The sequence below is a fragment of the Lissotriton vulgaris genome, chromosome 8, assembly GCF_964263255.1.
Source record: "Lissotriton vulgaris chromosome 8, aLisVul1.2, whole genome shotgun sequence".
NCBI classification, from domain to species: domain Eukaryota; kingdom Metazoa; phylum Chordata; class Amphibia; order Caudata; family Salamandridae; genus Lissotriton; species Lissotriton vulgaris.
Genome location: NC_141696.1, coordinates 904346414 through 904372233, shown reverse-complemented (window position 1 = coordinate 904372233; position 25820 = coordinate 904346414).

The window sequence follows — 25820 nt, the reverse complement described above, 5'->3', positions numbered from 1 at the left end:
CTAATGGCATGATAGAACTTTTTAACAGGGTTATCAAAGAAACATGTGCCATGGCTAAACAAGATAATCTTGATTGGAAAAGTGAAATCACTAAGAAGGTGGAATTGTATGGGGTCACTTCACACTCCATCACGGGTAAGACACCATTTAAGTTGTTTAGAAACAGGTTACTCAACACTTTGGTTGCTCCTAATTGGGTCAATGATGGTAAAACTCAGAAGGGTTTGGTATTCCTTGATGAATAATGGAAAGTCAAATAAGCTGATAAAATCCTGTTCAGGAAAGTCAACTTTGATCATAGAAAATCTGTAACAGTTACACCTGTTCATGTTGGTGATTGGGTTATGATAAGATCTCCCTGTAGGAGAAAAAGTTCAGACATCTTTAAGAAACCCCATAAATAATTAAAGTCTTCACAAATGCGGTTGAAAAAGATGATTCTAGGATCCGGAATCTCAATAGAGTGGTAGTTGTAAAAGCTCACTTAAATCAGAGCTTTGTTGAGCACGGTGAAATGATTTCTTGTCTAAGTTTTCCCCCTCTCAGGAACAGCCTAAAGATATGAAAGCAAGCTCTTCTCGTTATGCTCTAAGGAGAAATCTGAGACAACCATCACACTTCAAAGACTTTGTTTTGAAATGATTTTTTATTAGTTGTTTGTAATGATTCAATATTTCTTATTATATTTTTTGATATGATTTAGTAATTCTTGTTGTAGTCCTATGTTTGTTAATGTTTTTTATAACGGGGAAGATGTGTAGCATACTCGGTTTTATCAATGCTTAGTGTCTTTAGTTATTGTGGATGTGTATTCTTAAACAGCACCATGGTGACAGAACCTCATGTGAAGGATTGTCAGTATACTGTGAGGCAGTTACTGACTAGGACTTAACCTGGATGGATAGGACTTCTTGTAGAGATTAAACTACACTTTCTACTTCACTATGATTAAGTTTTTCTTTGGATTATAACTATTTCACAAATACAAATACGAAATTGAAACCTATAAATATAACACGTTTATCATCCTCTGGCCAACGTTAAAATGCAATACTCAAAGACAATACCAGGAAAGAATGCAAGAAATACCAAAAATGGATGTTAATATTGATGAATAAAAATCAGGTAATAACATTTGACTCATACAGAATTAATCTGCATGTAAAAAATGAATGGATCTGTGGCGATGTCCAGCAGATTTTACAAATGAACCTATAGCTGAACATACCTCAGGGCAACCCAGTTATTGTAACTATACCACCGCCATTCCACTCCTGAAAAATTTAAGCCTGCTAACAAGAGGCAGTAAAAATCTATTGTGCAGGGCTGATAACATTTACAAAAAAAGGAAAAGTGCAATAATGTCTGAGAAGAAGCCCTGATACACAGACAAATAAATATACTAGCTGTATAATTTTGTCTCCGGGGGGGGGGGAAACAGAATATTCATCTAATTGAACCCATTTTGAACCTAGTCATCAGCATCTGTTCCCAGGAGTCAGTGATTACATTCATATAAGGCCCCAGCCTCCAGCCCCATTGTGGTTTGAATCAAGCAGTCATCCATCTCCCATCTGTGCAGGAAATGAAATCATGGAACCCTGGACGCCTTACCCCTTCCAGGACCTACTTAATGACAGCTGCAACACAACCACACATGGGGCCCAACCAAGCCTTGACCGTGCTGTGCCCTGCACCAGGAACACTAGTCCAATCACCATCCAGTGATACTCTGCAGCACTCCTTAGGTCTCTAGACCTTGGGCACCATTCCCCCAACTGATGCTGTACTGCACCTCACACCACAGTAGGAGCTTTCACCTGCACCCAGTGTCAATTTTCCAGAAGCTAGTCATCCACAACCCTTACACCAATACTAACACTGCCCTCATCATCCCCTCCCAACACACACACCACACAAGCACCAACAAAGCCTACAGTCCCACCCTACACTACACGCCGCTGCAAACTTGCATGTCAACACCCACTCGCATGAAAGCTGCTCAACACATTTTCACTCAGCAAACATGCAACCAAAACATGAGACTTTCTGACCAGCGATGCACCCAACATCCTCTTCACCACAGAGACCTGGCTCAATGACTTGTCACTCCTGGCATTGCTACACCAAACCCAGCAGGCTACAAGATCACTCGATACTCGACGACTCCTCCCTATTCATGGGACACCTGCACCTCAAGATGCAAATCTCTGAAAACTTCACCCTGAACTAAACCTATTGACCACCTGGACCAAAGTCACTTTTCACAACCTCATTACCGACTTTGTTGCTCCGCTCACCATCAACTCCAGAGCTTACATTCTCCTTGTTGACCTCAACCTTCACCTAGAAGACTTAGACAACACCTGCTCCACAGCACTCGTCAAAAGCTTGAGTAACATCAGACTCACCCAGTTCATCATAGAACAAACACAAAGGACACACACTAGACCCCATCTTCACCTCAAGCGACAGCATCACATACAACTCTACAACACAGGTCACATGAACTGATCACTCCATCATCCACTTTCAAATCAACACACCTCAAGTCAACAAACCTAGCAGGTTCAGCAATCCAAGCCACAGCTGGGTCAAGATCACAGAAGCAGACAGTTGATCAGCGCCCTCAGCACTGATCAGCCCAGTCTCACAGACAACCTTGACAAGGACATCAACAATTTCTTGAGATGCGAGGACTTATTCGTACCCATTAAACCCAACAAGCAAAGTAGATCAAACAAGCAGGCCGCTGGTACACAGAAGACACCAAACAACACTGTAAACATTCGAAAGGAAATAGAGCGCTAGCGACAATACCACTGACAGAGCTACCTACAAGGCTGCACTCAGACGCTCTCACCGGAAAATTAAAGACACTAAGAAAACAGCACTAGTGGCCCTCATTGAAGGAATCTCCAACAGCTGGAAGGAGATCTTCTCCATCATCAAGGATTTCACTCAACCCTCAACCCCTGTCAACAACATTGTTGCCTCCCTATACATTTCTGACAACCTATCTAACTTCATCCACAGCAAAATCACAAACATCTACAGCAACTTCGCACACCAGTCCAACCCCAGAGAAACCATAGCTAACCTAACCACTACCAGCCAAAATGGCCACATAACCAAATGGACAACCCTCACCAGAAACGACACAGCATCAATCATGAGGACCATCTACTCAGAGGCTCTAACAGACAATTGTCCCCACCACATCTACAACCTGGGAACATCATCAATCAGCACCAATCTGACACACATCATCAATACCTCCGTCTGTCCACCACTTTGCTGGATGAATGAAAACTCACAGAAATCAACATCCGCCTCAAGAAGCCGTCAATCGACTCAAATCAATGGAGCAACTTCTGACCAATTTCCCTGCTCCTCTATCCAGCCAAAGTGATTGCGAAGGCCACAAGCAAGTAATTCCCAACCCACCTTGAACTTCACCATCCCCCACACAACAAAATCAGGATTCAGAAAGAACCACAGCATCCTAATAGTACTCATTGCGGCCACCAACGACATTTGAAACATCCTGGACTGAGGAGAAACAGCAGCCCTCATCCTTCAAAACCCACCTTAAATTTCACCATCTTCTAGACAACACAATCAGGATTAAAAAAGAATCGCAGCACCATAAAACCACTCATTGCGCCACCTTTCACATCAGAGACCATGAAACAGATGTATGGTGTCCCACAGGGATCGTCTGTCAATCACACTCTTTTCAACGTATACACAACTCAGCACGCCAACAACAACATTTGAAACATCCTGGACTGAGGAGAAATAGCTGCCCTCATTCAGCTTCACCTCTCTGTGGTCTTCGACACTGCCTCCCTCAAAAACCTCATAAAAAAACTCCACAAAATTGGCATACAAGGATCCGCTCTCAAATGAATCTGTTCTTTCCTCACAGGAAGGACCCAAAGGGTCAGGCTCCCAATTCAGTCGGGGTTGAGAGTACGCAATTCCCCCGCTCTATTTGTTGAGATCAGAAAGTTCCTGGAGCGGTGGTCACTCATTTCTAACCGCTGCCCCAGGGACTGGAAGATGCTCATCATAGAAACAGCGAAGGAGATAGCATCTACCCTTCAGAAAGAAATTGATGACCTAGAAGCGAAACTTAAAACATCTACGGCTGTGGAGGAAGCTAAGACCTGTCTAGATAAGATCCAAACTGGAATGAAGGATTTTGACATCTATCTCACAAATAAAAAGACAGAGAAACTACGTAAGGATGTGAGATGGTTTACAAAAGAAAAAATTTACCCTTATCTAAATCCGAATCATTATCAGGAGTGAACACCAGGTAATTTTAATCCAAATTTCAATGGTTACCAACATAGGAGATACACTAATTTCTCAGACTCGGGTTCCTCTGGGTCTGATGGTGATAATTATCAAGATCTGGGTACAGGTCAATACAACGCAAGACCGTTTAGAGGAAGAACTAATCAACGGCCATTTCATGGACGAGGTTTTTTACCCCGGGGCCAATACCGAGGGAGGAATGTCCGGTGGCAGGACCAAGGAGCACAACAGCAAATGAGCCCTAAACATCCTGAGCAGTATGTCAGGACCCGCAACCAGCAATATTGGTGGTAGGCAGTACATCAAATGTATCCGGCTCTACTAGTGAAAATTTACCTATCTACAATCTTTCTACAGGTAATCTTGCACCCGAAGATATACAGATAGTGAGTAGAGGCCTGTCCTTTGTACCTAGTGTGTGTTTGAACAAATTCAAATTACACGAGGACTTATTCGCCTTCTTTAGGAAGGTCAGATTGAACAAATTCTTCATGGATAGACCCATAAATGATGAGGATAACAACCTATCTAGATGTAAGCCTCCATCTACATTTACCCCAACGTTGGATATGGTGGGTGCTGAGGTACGCATATTCGAACAGAATGTCCTTCGGGACATCGAACATGTGATTAAGAACCCCCAGAAACCTAAATTTAACTTGTCCAAATCAGAAATCACATTGCTTAATAGACTTAAAACAGATCCCACAACCGTAATTAAACCTTGCGATAAAGGTGGAGGGGTTACTGTATTTGACAAAAACACTTATGATGAGAAAATGACTGAGATGCTGGCAGTGACAGACCACTACAGACCAGCACAAAAAGAGAACTAGAAAGACTAAATGTTCATATTCAGGAAATGACCCAAGCGGCATTTAGAGATGGATTTATCTGTGAGAACAAACTTGTCTTCCTCAACAAATCATGCCCTACAATCTCTGTACTCTACGGTCTACCAAAGACCCATAAGTCCGAAACTAATCCCCCCATGCGACCTATAATATCTACCATAGGTTCATGTACTGAGCCCTTATCCAAATACGTGGACACCTTTTTGTGCCCCCTCACGCACAAGTATGCTTCGTATATCCGTGACACTGGCGATATTATCAAAAAAATTGAAGGACTTCCATTTAATCCTGGGACTGACATCCTTGTGACGCTCGACATTGAGGCGTTATACACCAATATCCCTCAGTGCCGGGCGTTTCAGGCAGTATCAGCTCTCCTTCACAGGTTCCCTGACAATCGCCCAGATGTCTTTATCTTACAATGCCTCGAAGTTGTTCTCCTGAATAACTTCTTTGAGTATAATGGCTCTCTTTATAAACAAACTAAGGGCACTTCAATGGGAGCTTCTTGTGCCCCCAGCGTTGCTAATGCGTTTATGGGTGAGTGGAAACTGCACAACATCTACAATGAATTGGCCCCATTTTTCGAAAATATATCTATTTGGAAATGCTTTATAGATGATATTTTCTTTATTTGGAGTGGATCAGTTGACATGTTGGAAGCGTTTGTTCTCTGGCTAAATGCCAGTGACCCAAATCTCAGTTCACAGTAAATCATAACAACAACAAGGTTGACTTTTTGGACATCAGTGGACAATAGAAAGTTACCCTTTCCTGGAAATCGACAGCCAAAAATACCATCTTAAAATTTGACAGTTACCACCCAAACTGTCAGAGGGAATCCATCCCATTTGGGGAATTTTTACGGATTCGCCGTAATTTTACGGATATGGCTGCCTTCCATAAACATGGAGATGAGCTTAAAGACAGACTACTCAAGAGAGGATATCCACACCGTCTAGTACGACACGCTTTTAAAAGAGCTAAGTAATATGAAAGAGTAGCCTTACTACAAGGGTCCAATCGCTCGAAAAACAATCAGATTACCTGTGTTATAAATCATTCAACCCTGAATTTTAAGATCAGGAACATTATAAATAAAAACTGGAGAATTCTGAATGCCAATGAACAGGTTCCCGCTATGCCTCTCCCCTTAGCATATAGAAGAAACAAGAACTTGCGGGATATGCTGGTGCATACTCGCCAGACCAAAAGGCCTCCTTCAGATGGCCAACGCTCTATTACTGGACTTCCTGTCATTTTGGGAAACCATAGATGTGGCTCGTGCCATGCTTGTGACTCAGCTATTACATCTGAGACCATTACATATAACGACAAGGAAATCAAACTTCGTCATCTGACAAACTGCCGTAGCAGCAATATAATTTATATTCTATTCTGTGGATGTGGGCTGGCATATGTAGGTGAAACTAGCCGTGAATTTCGCATACGATTCAGCGAACATAAATCAGCTATCAGAACGAAGAGATTGTTGGCACCGCTAGTTGAGCATTTTTTGAAGATGAACCACAATGAGCAAGACATTAAATGGTCTACTCTAGAGAAAGTGCAATCAAGATCAGGTCAACGCATAGAAATAACACGTAAGAAACGTGAAACTTTTTGGATATACCACTTGGACTGCGTCAAACGTGGTCTTAATGAGGAAATTTCATGGTATATTACGAAATAGCGTCCAACTTACACCGCACAGTGACTTTCTCTGATTCCAGCTTTGATACTGTGTATTTATTTAGGACCATTATGCCCTGCTCCGGCTTGTGCCCGCGTTTTCCATAGGTGTCTGTCTGCAGCACCAGAACTTATTTGTCTTTAGTGAGACACCAACTGATGAGGAACTTGCTGCATAATTAATGCAGTAATGTTATTATATTTTCATTTTTTATTCTTACCTTACCTTATCACTACTTTTTTCTATCAAATAGCCATACCTCGCATTTCGTCATTTTTTTGACGTATTGGCATCTCTTGACAATATAGTCTATTCCCCTACCCACTTTCGATTTGCGATCAATATATATGAGAACTTAATGGCAGGGTAAGGTTGTAGCTGTATTTCCATATTCATTTGTACTTTTATCAGGATGTATTATTCGTTGCCTGGGCGTTGATTATATCTCTCTAGCATGGCACCTGTTTTTAAACCTCTTTGCACCTTTAAAACAGTAGATTCGTGAAAACAGGGCATTCGTGAGTCCTCTCCTTATTTTCAGTCTTTTAACATATGATAATTAGTTATAATATTGCGAGACTGCCGCCGTCTTCTCTTGCTTAAAAACATATCCAGGAGACTCGTGGTTGCTTATAAACATTATACTCGGTTGTCCTCTCTTTACCTTCATTACTTAACATTTGACAATGTGTCAAAATATCGCGAGACTTCTACCGTCTTTCTCTGCTTAAAAACATGTCCAGTTGCGCTTAACGGCGTTTGGAACCACACGGTCCTGTGGGAGTCGACTATGATCCGCACTTCGTGCGAGGCTGGTGTGAGTAGTTGTACACTTTGGGTATACTTTGTATATATATATGTATGCCTTCTCCCACTCCCTTCACGCGTTCAGTTTTTTTGCTTTACATATTGCACTGTGCTGCGCTTGTCCACATGTTTGCATGTTTAACATTTTGCTAGCTGATTATATCCACGTATTAGTGCAGTGATTAATTTTATTCCATCTTATAGGCGTTTACATGCATAGAAAATCTGATACCGATCAACTCATGTAGGCAGCCACTTTTTTTGACTGTACCCGCACGCCCTATATTTGCTAACTTTGCCGCGTTGTAACAAATGTTTTCTTGCTTCACGCTTCCTCGCCTGCTTAAATTTTATTCTTATTATCCGTGTACATCTAGGATAATGTATGTACAAGCATTGTCTATTTACTCATGTGCAAACATACATAGAGTATGCTCGATGAGTATAGACTTACGGAGGTAGCCGCTTACTGTTTGTATCTGCACGCTCGGAAGGCATTGATACTGCCTGTGTATCTAATGTCTTGCTTTCATAATCTTCTTTGTAAGTGGACCAGTCCCTTGTGCACTTTGACCTGTAGAAACATTTGCCGGTACAAAGATAGACTGTGATTTCAGCTTGCCCTTTTTTTCTAGGCTGTCTGATGTTATGATTTGCAGCCCACCTTTACCCTGCTCAACAATACAAAACAACCGAAAGTAGTTATACGAGGACATAGAACAGAATAACATACTTGATCTCAAGGTGGGTCCCTCGTATAAATAACATATAATTAGGACTATATGGTACTTAGAGGATACACATGGTTTTTATTATGTTTTCTTTTTCTTGTTGCTATTTATCATTTCAGTCGAATAACAGATTACAAGTTACTCTTTTGGATTTGCGACACCGTCTTTCTATCATTTTGTTGGATATTTATAGAGACTCCCACAGTATAATTATAGGTAAGACATGCATATCCTTTGCAAACATAACTTGCACATCCACTCATCCCATAGATCAGCTTATTGAGGACGCCATTCCTTTTTAGATATTGATAAACTTCTGAATTACCTCTCTACGTGGTTCATGCCAGTGACCCAGTTCTTTGGGAATCAAGCAGTATTAATGGTTTTAAGTGTAAGTAACTGGACATCTATTATGTATCTTCATGAATGTCAACTGCTAAAGAACTTGCTTGGTCTCTTGACCCCTTTCATCTGTAATTTTCTGAAATGTATGTTATACTACTAGACCAGGGAAAAAGATGCATTAGTGTTTGTATTGAGTACTTTTCTAATGTCTTCTTTTAAGTTCCGCACTGATTAGGGTTCAGGTACTTCCACCTAGGATTCGGGTTGTGTTGTGTCACATGTTGAGCTCAAGTGTCAAAAAATTGTTTTTTAACAATGTAAATACTTTTTGTATATTAGCTTGGTTTTTCTTCCTTGTTTTTAGTATATCTATGGTGACAGTGTATATATTTTCTCACTACACTTTTTAGGTCCCCTGTACATGTGGGTTTTGACTGCCTGGAAGAGGTCCTGAGGAAGGTGGCCATGAGCCGCCGAAACGCGCGTCGACCATAGTGCGGGGTCTCACACTCAGCTTTGAGACTCGTAGTTGGCAGGGTTTCCCCTGCTGATTAATACCCAGATTCCTTTTTCAGACGTTGTGGATGTGTATGAAATGAGAGTATGAATGTGTAAGGTTGCTGTGTTTGGTTGTGTGTTATCAGGGACATATGTATTGTTATAAATTGTTTTTTTCACATATAGTTATTGTCACTTTATTTTCTCTTTTCTGTATGAACCATGAAAATATTACCTGAAATTTGTATATTGTGATTACATGTTTTTCATGAATTCTAACTCAAATGAACATATATAAACTTGAAAGCAATGCTAAAAACAGAAAAATAAAAATTTCAATATATTTTTTGAATAAAATAAAAAGTCTGTTGTGTATCTGTCACCTTTAATATAAATTATGTGATGTGTACTTGTATGGAAAATTGTGGCCGTTGAGGGCACTTCTCTCCGTGTCAGGCTCCCACTTTTCACATCAGAGACCATGAAACAGATATATGGTGTCCCACAGGGATCGTCTGTCAATCACACTCTTTTCAACGTATTCACAACTCAGCATGCCAACATCAGCTGATCACAAGAAATCACTCTTATCTCCTACACCGATGACAACCAACTCGTCCTCTCCCCTGCCGGACAAGACAAACACCACCAGAACCAATTTCACCAACTTCACCAACTGCATGACCATGGTAGAAGAGTAGATGTGCTGCCTGTAGCTCAACTCCAACAAGACTGAATTACTAGTCTTTGGCAACAAGACCTCACAATGGGATTTTACCTGGTAGCCATCAAAGCTAGGACCAACACACACACCTACAGACCCTAAAGGAATCTATGGTTCATCCTTGAACATAAGGTCAACATGATGGCTAAAGTCGATGTAGTGGGCACCTCCTGCTTCCACATCCGATGCATGCTGGGAAAAATCCTCAAATTGTTGCCTCAGAAGACCAGACCGACCGTCATGCAAGTACTCTATACCAGCAGGCTGGACTGCAACACGATCTATGCTGTATTCTACAAACAACTCTTACACAGACTCCAGACCATCCAGAACTCAGCAGCAAGACTCATACTTGACCTCCCATACTGCACCCACATCACTCTATATCTCACGAAGGTTCACTGGCTCCCCATTCACAAACAAAGCCAATTCAAACTTCTTTTGCATACTAAGAAAGCCCTACTTGACACAGTACCAGAATACCTGAACTGCCAAATACACTTTCACCAACCCACTTAACACCTATGCTCTGCCTCACTCCTGCACACTGCCTACATCCACAAAAGCAAAACTGTAGGTCGCTCATTCTCCTAAATGACACCAAAGACATGGACCAACCTCCCTCAACACATCAGAGCCCCCTCCTCAAATCTTGAGTTCCACAAGAAACTTAAGACCTGGCTCTTCATATAAGCTCCTTGGGACCATTCACCTATACACCTTGCCCAAGTGCCTGGATACATTCTCAGATACTTCGTTTTCTATACAAAGCAACATAGCAGAACATAACAGTATTTCCTTATAGATAATTTTAGTGGTTCCTTTGCTTCCATCTCAGCCTTCCTATCAAACAAAAAACGTTCTGTGAGAAACCCTTTATCCATCTTTTTTATGTTACTGTGGTTCTCAAAGACAAGTGGACAACCTAAGGCACTTGTAATATAGTGAAGCCAAGGTATTCTAATGCCATAGTCACATGAAAGACAACCTGTTATTATATCTTTATTTAGGGAGGCCTGCTTGTTGCTCGATATTGAGCACCACAGTTGCAGAAGGACTAGTTTAATGAGGTCCTCACACAATCCAGTCACAATTCTAGATGAGACCCGAAATGCACACTGCTCAATGGACACCAAGGACACGACAACACACCCTATTCACTTCTATTTGGATGCAATAAGTCCTTATATCCACAAAATGCCCACACCATATGTTGAAATGGCAATACATATTCTCTTATAGAATTCATGCAAGAGTCTACTGTGCTTTTTTCCTATGGTAGAGATACGTGAAAAAATAGTGCCAACCAATTTCAGAAAGTTTGTTTTCCTGTTCATAATACATGGGTCCCAATACAGGTCTTATGAAACCTTATCCCCAAGTATGGGAACTGGTTCACTCTCACAATTGATCTATCCTTGATGTTCATACAGTGACTTTTATTGTTTTTTGGACCTCAGACCATAATAAAGGTTTTAGATTAGTTAGTCTCCAAATATAAGCACTTAGGGGCAGATGTATCAAGAAACCATTTTGCACTTCTCTAATAGCGATTGTTAAGGAATCGCTATTTGAGAAGTGCAAAATGGTATGTATGTAGAATTTTGCTATTTTTTAGCGATTCCTTAAAATTCCTTAATTGCGATTAGCAAATTGCTAATCGCAATTAAGGAATAATTTTCCCATTCATTTCTATGGGCCAGGAGGCCCATAGGAATGATTGTGCAGTAATTCTCAAATTGCGAATTCGCAATTTGCTAATCGCAATTTGAGAATTATTTCAAGGGTGCAGGGGTGTCTCAAAGACACCCTGCTGCACCCCTCAAATCTACATGTGTGTGCATGTGGCACACATACATGCCCTATGGGCATGTATGAGTGTCACATGCCACCCTTACAAATGCCAATTAGGGCTTTTTTGTAAAAAATCGCAATTTACCACCAACTACAAGTTGATGGTAAAATGCGATTTTTTTACACAAATTCGCACACCAAAAATGTGTCATACATATCATTTAAGGAATCGCAAAATTTGCGATTCCTTAAATGCTATGCAAAAGAAGGAATCGCAAATAATTGCGATTAAATAAATTGCGATTATTTCATACATGTGAAATATCGCAAAACGGCCGTTTGCGAGTCGCAAAGGCCGAAAATCTGCGATTTTCAGCCTTTGCGAGTCGCAAAAGCCTTGATACATCTGGCCCTTAATGTAGTCTACAAAAACATGCAGCAACTTACTTACAACCATTTGCAGTTGTTGCAAGCAAAATTACATTGTCTGCATATAAAATCAATGAAATGGGCTTTTTGTTTACTTCTGAGACATCCAGCCCCTTGTTAACCAGCTGCGACACTTCCCCTATTAACAATACAGAGGCAGTATCGTTAGTGGGGGTGACATGCTCCTCAGCCACTAGTGAGCTCTGCTAAGGCATAACTGGAAGTCTGCCTTTACCTTCTGCAGGAAGTGTTAAGCAAGTGATAGATTTGAGATAACCCCTACTGACCACACAAAAAAGCAATAAATTGTGTGACTATTCGACTGAGGTTGAGCAAAGCTTACCTTCCACTTCCCGGCTGAAGGATTACTGATCCACAAAATACTACCTTGACTTTTGAAATAGTTTGACTCTGATGAAGAGCAGGAACTGACCATAATTCAAAACGTTCAACAGCTTATTAATCACTCAAATAGAAGGAAGCCCCAGACAGTGACCCATGCTTTAAGAATGACAGAGAGTGGTAGAATAGAAATGAAAGAAACTAAATTACAATGTACTTCACAAGAACCAACGGGGATAGGCAAGCCCAGACTCTTCATGGGGATTGCCAACGAAGACGGGCTTCTCCCAACCTCAGCATGCATACGTCCTGTGCAGAGGGAGAGAAAGTTGTGCTTTATGCGCCTGGACAGAGGATTCCGCCTCCTCCACCTGCCAGGCTAGATTGCACTTTAAGGCTTCAACGTGAGTCTCCAGTATCTTGTGCAGGGGGAGAGAAAGTTGCATTTATTCCCAAGGCCAGAGGCTTCAGCATTCTCCACCTCCTCTAAGTACTTAGGGCCTCATTTATGAGGCTGTGCATCATTTTTACGCCACCGGTGCGTCACTTTTTGTGACACACCAGTGGCGTAAAAATATGCGCCTTGTTGCACCATATTTACAAAGTGACGCATCTAAGTAGATGCGTCACTTTGTAAACCCCTGCGCTACATTATACCTGCGCAGGGTATAATGTATGTAAGGGGGGGGCGTTTTGATGCAAAAAAGAGTGATAGAAGTGACGCAGTGAAATCTATAAGATTTCACTGCGCCATTTCTTGGCCGCTAATGCGTCAAAATCTTATGCCTGCCATGACATTGCTGGAGTTGCGTCACTTTTGTGACACACTCCAGCAATGCGTCACTTTTGTGCCAACAGATACGTCATAAATACTGACGTATCTGTAACTCCTTGCGACATGATGCGTCATACTGTAAATATGACGTATCGTTAGTGTCGCAGGGAGAGCGCTGTGAAAAGTGACGCATCGCTGTTTTCACGCAGCGATGCGTCACTTTTCATAAATGAGGCCCTTAGTTCTCAGTAGAGTGAAGATTGTGGATGTATTACTTGAGAAGAATACACATCTTCACCTACTAATAACCTACTTTTTCACTCCAATATATAAATCAGCCAATAATTGTGACATTACCACAAACTGGGAGAGTAACACGTAACAGCAATGGTTTCACAGGTTTTTACTCATTTGAAGGTACATTGTTAAGCACTCATGGTGAGGGGTTACTTAATTTGCATATGTGTGGTACCACTAGGTAAGATACCCATTAAAAATATCAATCTATAGTTAAGCTGCAGATCCCGTGCGTTTCCCCAAGACATTGTCTAATGAAAGCAGTCAGAACGTTTGAGTCAAAATCTGGGAGGAAATGAGAACAAGTCTGTGACATTCCTAATCGCCATTCATCCTTTAATCATGAGGGAACCTTCAGAAAACACTTGCAAATATCGGGTACCCACCAGTCTGGAATTAACAATGCCACCACTATTGGTAACTTTAGGTGGAGCAGATAACCAGACCCTCATTTATCTGGATTTGGCATTGGGCAGTGAAGCAAGTTAATTTGCTGCGCTGCCCTATGCCAAAATGAAAGGGCAGGAATGCAATGTATGTATCCAATACGATGCATTCTTGTCCTTTCACCCTGCACTAGTGGCGTTTTGGCAGCCGAGCTCCAATGCAGCCACCCTTGCATCATGGTGCATGCGTGCCTGTTTTGTCAGCAGGATTTTTTTTGTGTGTGGAAAGGGCACCTTCCAGCACAAAAACAATCCTGAGAGGTGTTTTCCTCTTTCCATGTTTGATGCAGAGGGCTGAAAGAGGAAAAAACATAGAGATATTTCTCCTTGTTACACCTCACCGCAGGAAGTTTAACACCATCAGTGCTGCAGCAATTCCCCCTCTGTGCTGCAGATCCTTTACTCCCATTGTTCATGACGAGCTCGTCATGAGCACACGAGCAGTGTACTGCATGACGAGCTGAGCTCGTCATGAGCATCGAAGGGGTTAAGATTTGGATGTATTCCCAGATTTACAAGTCCTTGTAAATCTGGGAATGCATCAAAACCCGTGGGAGTTGCATGGAAACACCCACCACAATGCTCATGGAATGTCTCCCTAGCACAGAGTAAGGCAACGCAACGATTGCGCTGCATTGCCTCACTCAAGACTTATGAGGCCAATTAAGCTTGCGTTGTGACTTTGCGTGGCTTCATAAATCTGACTCAGAGCCTGGTGTCATGCATGTACCACTTTGCGAGGTTATATGTGATACAAGGCTCACATAAATATGCCCCTGGGCTTGGTATTAGGGCACTCATTAGATCTTTAATACTAACATTTTTTCTGGTATTAAATTGAACTGATTGTCCTTATACTGATTGGATATTACTGCAGTATTAGATGCTATAGTACCACTTTACTATAAAAAAGAATCTTCTTGATCGATGCAATAAACTCCATTTGTATTACTTCAAATCTTGAAGCACAAACAGCACTTTTCTGTAAATATTGAATTATGTTAAATTGAATGAAAAATCGCTTTTACTACATTCATCCCAAATGTTTATACTTTAGACCACTTTCCTAATGGTACTTATAATGTTAAGCAATAAACATCTATTCAGAGAGCATTAAGAGCAGGAAAAAAAATCTATGAAATAAATCATAACAAAGTGAAAATATGAATACTCCGCATCGTGCAAAAATGTTGCCTTCACAGAAGTATAATGAGCGTTTCTCTCTTTTTTTCAGTAATGTGCTTTGCTTCTCCGGTTTGTTCCATTCTTTTCTGAAGCTCAAACTACTTCTCAGGGGATTTGAGTATGAAGAAAGGGTGAGTTCATTAGGATCAGACTATTCTCTGCAGATTTTCAGGCCCCTCATCTATAGGGAACTAACTTTCACCCTGCAGCTTCCAAAACCCCACTGATTGATAGTACAAAGAGAAGTATTCTGCGGCGACCTACTTTAAATCGGCTCACAAAAAAGGTTCCAGATATAGTAGATGAATCCTCGCAGGACTTAATGCGTTTTGACCCTGACTTGGAAGTTAAAGCACTGTGCCACTAAAGAGAGAAAGGGTTAACAAATAAAGACACTTATCTCTTAGCTTGGGAACAGCTTGGCGGAGTTGAATATGCCATTGTCCATAACCTGTCAAAGTTAACTTTCAAGAAAACTGAACTTTAAATAATGCAATTTATTGATGGAAGAAGGAAAGTTGGTCACCTCACTGAGATGAAGAGAATAATGGAGAGTACGTGCCACTCTCCTAAAACTTGCAAAAGAAGATAATTCTTTTTTACCACAAGTCAGGTGGAAGCAGCAGTCATTTATAAATGTTAATGGGAGGGTAGGAGGGAAAGAACGGTGGGATAAAATATTTGACGACAGAAGAGACAATTGTGCAACATTCAGTAAATTGTTAGAAAGGTTGTTCGAAAGGTGTTTCAGTAACTGTATGATAAAGCAGGTGTTTCCTTTCAGATCATAAGGAAGTTTGGCTGCTGCAATCACTTCACGGTAAGTTTTCTTTCTTATGCGCGATTCAGATTCAGATTCAAAATACTTTATTCGGTTAAAAAGCAAATAATAACCATTAAAGTAGCATGAAAAGGTACAATTTACAAAGGGGTCAAGTAGTCATTATATAAAATCACACAGAAAAAAGCACCAAAATTAAGTACATATATACAGCAACATAAAAATTAATTCATTTGAATCGATTTACGACACTTAAAAGCTGATTTAAAAAATTCAGCGAGTGAAGCTACCATAAAAACAGTTTCCATTTTCTGGCACTCTAAAAACGCTAAGCGACATCTGTATACATTTAAATCTTTAAGAATAGGGATGATAAGTTTCTTTCGGAAAAAAGTATAAAATTTACAAAAGAATAAAATATGTATATCAGATTGTGGGGACACATCATCACATGGGCAAAAACATAAATCTTTTGACCAACAATTCATCACAGGAAAAGATAATAACCTAAAAACAATGTTAAGTCTAAACCGGGTTAAAAGGAAACGTTCATGATTGGACATATACAATGATAGATATGGCTGTAATTTCTCTCCCCATAAAATATCCTGGTGGGCAGAAACAGTCTTTTTCCTCGCCTCCTCTAAATATCTTTTGTCCCTGAGATAGGCAATACACAAATTTTTCAGGTCTGTTCTTGATATGTATGCCATTGATAATGGATCCTCAAAGTATTGGGGACAGCTTAATTCTTCGAGGAAGTTTCTGACATAGCATATCCATTTAAAGTCATTAATGTTGTCCAATACTAAAATGTCCTTTAAAATGGCCCGGTTAACCACACATTCATCATTTGTCCAAACCCTGTGCCAAAGAATGATTGGCTGAATCTTAATCGTATCGGTAACCTAAAGCATTCCTAATTCAGCGTGGCATATCATAGTCGCAGTACTTTCAGGCACGGACAAAATGGGGCGTAAAAACTTGTTTTCCATAGTCTGAATTGAACTAATATTTGAGTAACCCCACAAACCCGATCCATAGGTGGCTACAGCTAAACAAGTCGCCTTATAAATAGTTAAAATTTCCTTTATGGGTTTTTTTCCTAATTTTTTCATAAAACATTGTAGGGCCATTATAGTTTTGGAAAATAACAGAGATCTAGCATAGATTGCTGTAGTCCATGAGCCGCTTTCATGGAACAAAATTCCCAGATATGGGAAGGTGGAGGTCTTTTCTAAGGGATTGGAATTTATAAAAATTGGCTTCAGATGCTTGCTTGTTCTTGACCCACAATACATAGACAAAGTTTTGGAACAATTATTTTTCAAGTCTAAGCCAAGCATGAAACTGTTAAAAGATGTAACCAAAGTTTGTAGTGCCATTGGGGTGCGTGCCATCAGAACAGCATTGTCAGCATACATCAGGGCAGGGACAGGCCTCCCACCCACCATAGGCATGTCCCTACCCTCCTGCATGAGGCAATTCTCCAGACCATTTATGTATAACAAAAATAAAAAGGGGGCTAAAACGCACCCTTGGCGTACACCCCGACCAATCCCAAATTGTCTACTGCATTCTCCATCTTTCCCATATCGGACACTTGCAGTGGCCCCGGAATATAGATCTCTCAAGAAGCATATAATACCATTGTCTACCCCCAGTTCGGCCATAATCGCCCACAATTTACTGTGTGACACACAGTCAAAAGCTGACGATAAGTCAACAAAAGTGAGGTATAGACGTTGTTTTTTAACCCTTATATACTTCTGTTGCAGGATAAACAGATTCAATCCTTGCTCTATAGTCCCTAAACCCCATAGGAACCCAAATTGAAAATCACTTAACACCCCATTGTCTTCTGCCCAGCTTTGCAACTTAACTAAAACCACTCTCCCCAAAATTTTTATAGAAGAGTCCAATAAAGAAATTGGCCTGTAGCACGTGCAATTCTGCCTGTCACCTTTCTTGAAGATTGGGACAATAATCGAAGTAAACCAAGTGGGAATTAGACCTTTTGCCAAAGCAACATTAAAAAGCTGGACTAGCAATGGCCCCCATAATTCGGTGTTAGCCTTATAGAGATCTGCTGGTATACCATCTGGTCCAGCCGCCTTACCCCCTTTAGTTGCCTTCAAACTCGCAAGAACTTCAGGAAGGGTTACAACCAAGACTTTAGATGTATCTAAATTTAACAACATAGGGTCCTGGCCTGTATCAAGGACTGGTTCCACAGCCCTATAAAGGGAGGAAAAGTGAGACACCCACTCATCTTCTGGAACGGCGACCTCCATGCGTGCCTTTTTTTCATATAGGAGGGGGGTGTTAATAACCCTCCAAAAAGCAGCCGGATCCTTTGATTGTGACGCTGCACATAATTCGTCCCAAGCCTCCCTTTTTATCGAGACCTTCCTGTCCTTCAGTACTATGTTATAATCCCTCCTCAAATTTCTAAATAGGGTAACATCCCGTGGTCTTTTGTGAATCGCCTGTCTTAGCTTTGTTAAGGCTTTAGTACACGTCTTGTCGAACCATTTCCTATTAGACTTTAGGGAGTTTTTCCTTGCAACCCACAACGCCTCCTTAATTGTGGTAGAGATAATTTTAGAATGGGTTAAGATTTCATTACTCTCGGCATGTTCATTCAAACAGATCAAAAAGCTACTCATACACTTATTCAGTATTTTAGACAAAAAATCAACCGGGACCACTCTACTCCATTTAAGGCTATAACCATTTTGGGTACCTAGCTTCACATCCTGTACCATATGCTTAGAACCTGCTATATGATCGGGTGCAGCAAATAGGTTCTCCATTTTTACTACCTGTGGGTAGTGGTCACTCAGTGGTAAGTCCATAATACTAGAGCTAAGCAATCTACCCGCAGAGCTATGTGTGCACAAACTAAAATCAATAGTAGACGAAGCCCCCCGCCCCACAAAGGTTGGAACAAATGGCATTGTGTGGTGGGCTAACTCATTTGTAAACCCAAAATCAAAATTAAAAATCATCTCATTTAATGAGTCCCCTAAGAGGGTATGTTCAAAATGCGTCAAATTAATATCCTGTTCCAACATCAGGCCGCAAATACCCTTCTGACCCTTTTTACACAGAGTACAATTAAAATCACCCCCCCATAATACCATAACTTCACCCCTTTTTTTTATATCCAATTCATACTGTATGTCTGCAGTTATAGTGACAAGTACATCCTTAATCATGCTACTTGAACAGTTATTGTAAAAATTCAAAAGAACAATCTTTGGACCCTTCCTTGTGTCAATCACTATTTTCTGATAGTAACTGGATCCAGGGGAAAAGGAGATTTTATCATAAACTAGCAGGTTAGAAATATACACAGTCAATCCTTCCTTGGGTCTTCCATGTGCACCCCCCACCGCAGGGGTAAAATAAGTTTTATAGCCATTGAGGTGTATCGGTGCGGTGGCCCAAGTTTCTTGTAGAGCTAGTATGCCCACGTCAGTAATAACATCATCCCAGGATGGATTGGAAATTTTCTGTTTTAAACCTGCCACATTCCAAAAGAGCACCTTGCAATGTTCTTCTATGGGTAAAGCTTCTGCAATAAGCCCCGCTTGTCTACCCTGGCTCCCTTGTGTAATCTCGTCCACCACTGGGATTTCAAGTGTCTCCTCACACCCCGAAAGGTTTATCAACCCCAAGTCTACAGGTTTAGTTGTCTTAGAAACCTCTTCTTTTGTCCTGGGGAGTCAATCCACCGCTTCCAAGCAATCAAACCGGTTATAAAGATCGGAGGAAATTGCAGATTGCCAGACCATCCTGGGTCATAACTTTGTGGGTGAAAGTAAGGAGGCCTCCCTCTATGTTTCACTACATTCCAACCATCTTCATTCCTCCCTTCCCACTGTGTGTTATAATGGTTGCTATCAAAAACCTGGCCATTATTATCTCCTTGGTGTCGATTGTCCCTAGTCCAACTCCACCTATTATCCGGGTGTTCACCCTCAGGGTAAAAATAGGATAGTGCCCTGGCCACAATACACAAACCATGGTTTCTTGGGGGCCTCGTTGTGATATATTCGGCAGTGTGTGGGTTCTCAAATGTTATCACCACACAATCGCCGTGTACCCTTTTTTTATTATACCCAATCCATGGAGCCCTTTCAACCATCAGGATATTACTTCTGATAGCTGGCGGGAGAGGGTAGTTATCATTCAGCCAGTGGATAATTTTATTTACAAGTCCCCCATTATTTGCGTTTGATTTTACATCTAGTTGAGGGACTCCAGTAAGAACCACAACATATGGTGCAGCTTTTGGGGGTAAGTGTATATTTCTACGCACCTCCCTTTTTACTGGGTTATCTTTAACCGGTTGTGGTTTAGAAGTTTGTGGGACTGACACTATTTTATCCGTTGGGGCGGGAGTTTTAAGTGTTGGTATAGTTTTTGGCGGTTGATTAGTAGTAGGGACACTTTTAGCAGCTACGGGTGGCTTGTTCGTTATAGTTTTAACCTGTGGAACTTTATTATTTAAGTTAAAGCTAGGGGCACTTATATCTTTATGTATATTTTTCAGTATTGTTTCCAAACAGCGTAACCTGGCCTCAATGGGTTCGAGAAGAAATTTTAGCATCTCAAAAATGTTATTATTAACCATGCTCAGGCTAATACTGTCCTCACTACCTCTAACTTGGTTGTTTACTACACCACTTAGTTCCAAAATGTCCTCCAAGCTGCTATCTAAAACAGTTTCGTCTGGGAGACTTAATGGTAGGCCAACATTGGCCTGGTGCCCTCCCCTAATGTCACTAGTATGTGCAACTGGGTTGCTGCTCACAATCAAGGGCGCCGGATCTAAATTAGTTGGATCTTGATTCTTGCTAATATGGGCTTTTTTCCCTTTGCGAATGGTAGATTCGATGGGCTTTTGTTTATTAGTCTTCTGTTTAGGAATTGCCCCCTCTTTCATACCCCTTTGGTTTAAAACGCTAGCTATGGATAGGTTTTCAGTCTCATTTTCAGCTGGGCCACTATCCACTAGCAAAGAGAGATTAGGGGTTGCCTCCAGGCCTTCCTGGGAACCTAGAACGTTATAGTCCCCCTCCTTATGTACCAGTACAAGAGCGTTCGGAACAGATACACTATTAGGAGTGCAGGCTTGCGCGATAAGTCCTAAAGAAGAGCGCCTAGCCAAGGCTAGATCTTGAGACACCCTTCTGTCCATGAGTATAATCCCTTCATCAATTAGGGCATGGGTGTGAACGATAAAATCGTCTAGGGTACCAGTCAGCTTCTTTACTCCTGCAGCTGCCATGCTTCTGGTCTCTGGGCAATTCATGACAGGCCCAATAAAATACCCAACAGTAAAGCTGAAGAAAGTGTTGGCAAATGAACACAGGCAATCTCGAAATGTCAAAAACCTAGTGGCTCACAGTAGAAGGTAACATGGATGAATAGCCAACTTACAGTTCTGATGTCCCACAGTCCACGAGCTAATGAAAGTCAGGCAGGGTTTATGGCCCAGGCCAGGCTCCTCGGGCCTCTGAGGGCCACAGAGGGCCCGCCCTTTGCCCGGGCTTAGCCCCGGGCGTCCCGCGGAGCGGACCTCAGCGCCGATTTAAAGCGCCTCCGGGCGCTGGCGCGAGGTCAGAGGTGCGCGCCGCCGCTGAGGCTTCCGGGAACTGAGGTCCCGGAGCGGCGGCGCGATGGAATGCGTAGAATGACTCTCGGGCGGTGGCGGCGTTCGTGGACCCTTGTGCAGCACTCCAGGTAAGTTTATTACTGTCCCCAGGCTCCGCCGACCTCAGCGCCGATTTAAAGCGCCTCCGGGCGCTGGCGCGAGGTCAGAGGTGCGCGCCGCCACTGAGGCTTCCCGGAACTGTGGTCCCGGAGCGGCGGCGTGATGGAATGCGTAGAATGACTCTCGGGCGGTGGCGGCGTTCGTGGACCCTTGTGCAGCACTCCAGGTAAGTTTATTACTGTCCCCAGGCTCCGCCGACCTCAGCGCCGATTTAAAGCGCCTCCGGGCGCTGGCGCGAGGTCAGAGGTGCGCGCCGCCGCTGAGGCTTCCGGGAACTGTGGTCCCGGAGCGGTGGCGCGATGGAATGCGTAGAATGACTCTCGGGCGGTGGCGGCGTTCGTGGACCCTTGTGCAGCACTCCAGGTAAGTTTATTACTGTGCGCGATTCATAAACCAAGCTCTAAATTACCAACATGCATCTGTCAACGAAATATGTATGGGTTATGTATGGTGCACGCACAGACACAAATTCCACATGGTTAATGGCATAGAGCTTAGTTTAGCTTTTGATAGAAGGTACACCATCAATCAGGGTGGACCTCCACCATCCTGCCAGACTACAGTCTTTTCTGTACCCAGAATAGAACGGCCCTCACAGTGGTTCCTTACAATGTCCATAAAGTAGGAAGGACGCCGTTTTCGGTTTTGACGGCCGCTTGCTGAATTTTTGTCAAAAATTGTTTTTCTGAGACAAACTCCTCAAAGAGGAAGTTTGTTTCAGGACAGAATATTTTAAAAAACGAATGACTAATTAAGTATTGTCCCACGTTTAGTTTGCCTTTCACTGCCAGCTTTCTCCTGGCGGTGACGGATACGGAAATAAAAGCCATTACTCTGTTCACCATGAACAGAGGGGGTGGTGTATGTCTATCCTCTAATAGCCCCTCCTCCATCAGGCCATTGGAGGAAGTTTTCCATGTAGGGAGCCAATGAAGACTTCAACAGAAAACATAAGGTCTACCATCTCCTAATGATGCAGAGGGAAGAAGGTTTTGGGACAGGGTTATGTTATGTTATGTTATGTTATGTTATGGGCACTTATAATGCGCACAGATGCTCCAGCAAAGGAGAGTCCTGGCGCACGACAAGGTAGAATATAAAACACGGCTAAATGCAAAGACAGAAAAGGGGAACAGCTGTGGGGGCAAGATTTAAAATAAGAACGTTTTGATGGCCTTACGGAACAGCAGGAGGTCCTCCAACATACGGATCTCTACCGGAAGGGAGTTTCAGAGAGCCGCAGCTCTCACACGAAAAGATCGTCCCCCAGCTCAGCTGAGCTTGAACCGGGGGACCACAGCGAGAGCTTGGCCCAAGGATCTAAGAGAGCATGTCGGGACATACAAAGACAAGAGGTTGGTAAGGATCTGGGGAGCAGAACCTTTCAAGATTTTGAAGGCCAGACATAAGACCTTGAAGTGAATTCTCATCTTGACCGGCAGCCAGTGCAAGGATCGTAGGGTGTTAGAGACGGAGAAGAACCTGGGCAGGCCAACTACCGCTCTGGCTGCAGCATTTTGAACGCGCTGCAGGCGAGTAATTTCTGCTTGGTTGGCCCCCACCAGGAGAGAGCTGGCGTCATGTTTGAGACAGAGGTCCCTGTCTGTCAAACTGTAGACCAGGAAGCATACACAACCTAGGGCAACTCACAATGGTTCACCTAAAGCATATTCAAACTTACACAAACATATGAGGGCAACAACATGATTATGAAAGCAAATCCATAAATGTATTCAAATCATTCATAAAATCTGGATAGAACAAAATGTGTTACATATTGATTCACATCCAAAATCCAGTCTTATCTACATTCACACTCAATTCAACCACGGCATAAAAACAAGGCACACAAAGAATAGCATAAAAAATTATATCACGGAAAGTACTGCAGATTGTGCTTAATGCTTGCAATACACTAATGGTCCATAAGGACAGATGATAAAATGCATTTATGTAGGCAAAAGAATAGTCTGTGGCTTGACAATAAAATATAAATTTGGCATCTACGCACGTTTCGGCACTGGGCGCCTTCTTCAGGAAAGCCACTAGGAACACTTGTATGGTACCTGTACCAAAGAATCACCTCCAAAGTGCTTTGGGGCGATGACCTAAATCTGATGATTTGGAATACGAAGATGCCTCTATGGCTCAACCCACAGTCACGAGATGGTAAGATAGATCTGCATCCAAAGATATATGAGACAGACCAACTAAGCCATGACCGTATATGCAGCAGCCAGATATTCGTGCATGCGCCCTCAGGATACTGATCGAGTATGAGTGAAGGGATAGAGGAGCTAATGCCACAAGTGATAAGCGGTAGTTAATGGTAAAGATAGATATCAATGGTAATGCCTGGTGGTACATATGTGGGAGAGAGGATCGTGCAAACTGGCACGCTGGATGCCGTTTCGCCTACTCATTAGTGGTAGTGTTTTGAAGAAATCAGTTGTTTGAGGGTATGAAATATGTCATACACCAAGCACATTCAAGCTCTGCTTTCATTGGAACGATCAACTGCTGATCACCTGCTGATATAAACATAGTCTCTTTGTGCCCATTCACTACTTGGCCTATTTGCTACAATCATGTATATGCGTTCATGCAAAACAATACTCTAACATTTTCAATGCAAAGATAAGGCAAAGTTATGTTTGCGAGACCACTCTATATAGATAGATACAAGCAGTGCTTTAAATGGAAATGGTTATGGGGGTGAAGCTATGGGGCGGGGCTACTGATAGTGCTAAGGGACCGGGCTTGAGGCACACGGTTAATTTGATTGAGATTTAATTGGTGTGCAGATATGCACACTGCAGACAACACTCACTCATACAAGAACACACACAGGGGCAATGAAGCACTTGTGCATGCAGATAGGGTATTTAGTTCATATGCACCCACAATAAAATGTACTAAAAGCAACAATTACGTGGAACGAGCAGATGAACGTGGAGGGCTGGCCATTAATTAAAATCATTGATAAAACCTCATGACCGAATGCAACTCTTCATTGAAGATGTTGTTTAATTGGCGCTTTTCGAAGGCACTAAGAAAAAAGTTCACTAACATTTATTTTCCTTTTTTTTTTTTTTAAGTTTTTTTTTTATTAAACAAGCCGTAGGATAAACATTGGTACATTAATTACTTCATAATTAGACAAAAATTTCCAGACAATATACAAGAGACAAAACTACACAAACTGCAATAACGTACGACTAAACGTTTTTCCTTTCATAAAGTGCTAAAACAAAGACGTAGTCAGATTGAAAATATAAAAACTATTGGTATGGAACAAACATCAAGATTGCAATACGGATTGATAAAGTGCTAGTGCAATGTGGTATGGAAGCCGCTAATTTAAAACAGCAAGAATATTATTGTAAATTTTTTTTTAAAGTGCTAGTGCAGTAACATGTAAAGTTGGCATATATAAAGAGACTAGAGCGTTAAAGTGGGTGGACCGACAATATATATCAGGAGGAGTATTATCCTATTTCTTTAAAGTACAAATGCAAAATCGCACAACGTTAACAAATAAATATATCTATGATGGAATACACAAACGACTGGTATAATATAGCAGATTAAATATGTAGTTGAAATTCTTAAAAATGTAGAAGCAATACATTCTAAAAATTTGACTTAAATAAGACTATTAACTTCCTTTTATCGATTCAAGCATCTCAAAATATTTCCAGTTCCTTTCAAACCTAGCAATCGCTCCCACTCTACCTGCATAGGCTCTCTCAAAGTTACATGTTCTTCTCATTTTATTAATCCATTTTAATTGGCATGGGGCTATCATAGATTTCCAATTATGTAAGATTAAAGATCATGCTACCGCCGTAGAGATAAAAATAAACACTTCTTCTGATTTGTTAAACCTGTTCCTATCTTTACAGATACCGAAAAGGGCTATCTCTACCTCTGGTAGTAGAATTTTCCCAATTGCCATCTCCAAGTCTGTAAAAATCCCCTTCCAAAAGGATTCTAACTTAGGACAGG